Genomic DNA, 2,876 nt, shown 5'->3' with positions numbered 1-2,876 from the left:
GTTGAGAAGATAAATGGAAAGATGAATGGTGCAGCAGTTATTCCACACAGACGCCGATCTATTGAGCTCAAGCTCAGTCCTGATAGTTTTTATCATCAGCCCGCATGATGCAGTCTGAGCAGGGCCTTTCTATATATATATATATATATATATATATATATATATATATATATATATATATATATATATATATAACTTTTTGGGATATATATTATACATATTGTAAATATTATATATATATACATATATATATATATATATATATATATATATATATATATATACATTTTGTATCTTTATAGTATCTATATTATATTATATATCATATATATATATATATTACAAAATATGTATATCTATATATATTTCATATATATATAGTATGTTATTTATCTTATATACGTATGGCCTCCTGCTCTGTTATAATATATAGTGTATTATTTTTAAAATATGTATATATATATACATATATATATATATATATATATATATGTATATATATATATATATATATATATATATATATATACACTGTGTATATATAGACACACACAGTATATGTACTGTATATATATATTATACCATATATTATATAGATAGAGATAGTCTCCTGCCTTGTCATTGTATGCACCGTGTGCTGCTATGCTGCCACCTAGTGATTTATTCCCCCACTAAAAAAGAAGATGATGTCGCAGATGAACCTGGAGAGACTAAAGTTACAGGAGGCGAGAGGAGCCGGCGGTGAAGTCAGAGCGTAATCCGCTTTAAGAGCATCAATTATTAAGTGTAGTCTGCGATTTCCCCTTTGATCAATGAGGAGCGGGATAATCACTGGGAACGCTAATGAGGCGTGGGACTGACGAGGAGAGAGGAGAGAGGAGAGAGGAGAGAGGAGAGGGATGTGGAGCAGCAGGAGGGAGAGAGGAAGGAAACCAAAGAGACGTCGATGGAGGAGAGAGTTCAGAGAGGGGAGACGAAGTGCCTCCTACAGGAAGAGATTAGAGGAGGAAGAGGATGTTATCTAGTTGTCTGCTGCTATGAAAACTTCAACATCATACCCAAATGGGTTGAAAAATATATTTTTACAATGACATACTCAGATTTAAAGACCTGACGGTTCACATCAAAGTGATTTTATCTGATTTATCTGATTTAGTTATAAGAGTGCGGAACAAGGCGACATGTCCTGAAGCTGTAAACATCAGAGATCAGGAACATTTGAGTCATCGGCCATTTTGAAGTCGAGTACCGCAGCGGTCCGGCATCGAAGAACTGAATATTAAAGGACCGAGAGGTCAGAAACAGGCGTGGAAATGCGGAGGACAAAGAGGCCATTGTGTGTGTGTGTGTGTGTGTGTGTGTGTGTGTGTCTGTGTGTGTGAGAGAGAGCGTTTCGATTGGCCCCTTGCTCTCCACCATATTGGTTTCCATGAGAACACAAGGACCAAGTGAGGAGAACAGGTGGTAACTTCAAAGAGACGCAGCAACACGTCCTGTTAGCGTCTACAAGCAGGCGGCGCACACGCAGCGCAGACACAAAGCCGCTAATGAAGCCACATGCTGTTTACAGACAGACGCACACACACACACACACACATTGTCTGTCACAGCGCCTGTGGAGCTAATATAGACTGTACAGTGCGCGCACTGGAAGCAGTACTACATGTATTCGTTGCAGCAAAAGGGTGGAAAGACGACATCGTCCTGGGAAAAAAATATTCTGAGATGCAGGTTGTAATTTACTTTTCTTGGATATCAACGTGAACATTCAACATGTGACCATTCTCTCTGCAAAAGTTGACTATGATAAAGTGAAGCAGTACAAAGTTAGAGAGGGTTTAGTACAGAGAACATTCAGGCGAGGACTCATTGGCGCCCATTGGGGCCCAATCGCCCCAATGGGCGCCAATGAGTCAATGGGCACCAATGAGTCAATGGGCGCCAGTGGGGCTATTTTAATGCTATTTGAATTTTCTCATGTAGTTCACTTGGATATTACTTCTAGTGTTCAATACATCCAAATACAGCAGTTTGGGGCTTTTATTTCATAAAACAAGCTATGACTTACAGTTTTATATAACAATCGCTCAGTGTTCCCCACACTAGGGGTTTTGAACTAGTTGAAATTAAATAAAAGTAGTGACTTCAATATGATTTGAACCAATAACACGACTCTCTTCCCGCTGATCGGCGTCCCTGAAGCTGCTATACTGATGAATCCGTGTGCAAGAGCCCTTGAGTGAATCTCTTCGGACGCACAGGCTTAAATTAAGGGTCCTTCAGATCCGGCATGGACACATATCCTTTAAATATATAAAGCAGGAATCCCCATCTCCATCCAACCCAATCATTTTTAGCTCAGAATCTAATCCAAACCTCGGCTGCTCCGGATCAGAAAAACATTATTCGGAAAAAGGCCGTAACTCAAATGACATTGTGTCGAAAAATCCATATTTTGCCATTTCATGCCTACAAGCCATACTCATTCATTGACATTGCGCCGTTAAAATAAAACACATTGCACGGCAACTCGCGGAGCACAGAAAGCTGTATTTTGCCAAACTATCACTGAATTTGTCCACAAATCACTGACTAAATTCTCAATACCTCTCATTAAATACTGGCTGAAAGTATGCGGACACATACAAATCTGGAAAAATGTATAATATGCAGCATTTCTTCCTGAAATAAAAACCCACAGAACAAAAACAATCCCTCTCAAGCGTCACGTGACGTTATCGATTCATAGAAAACGTAAAATAAAATTGAATCTCCTTCTCAGAAACACAAACACACGGAAAATAATGAATGCAATCACTGCAAAACAAACATGTAATGGAATATAATTGAAGCCATCAGCTGTGTGAGGATGGCAG

This window comes from Clinocottus analis, unplaced genomic scaffold, assembly GCF_023055335.1.
Source record: "Clinocottus analis isolate CAN_PGR_092001 unplaced genomic scaffold, fCliAna1.0.p SCAF_21, whole genome shotgun sequence".
NCBI classification, from domain to species: Eukaryota; Metazoa; Chordata; class Actinopteri; order Perciformes; family Cottidae; genus Clinocottus; species Clinocottus analis.
The sequence above is the reverse complement of the archived record's forward strand: the minus strand, read 5'-3'. Positions refer to the sequence as shown.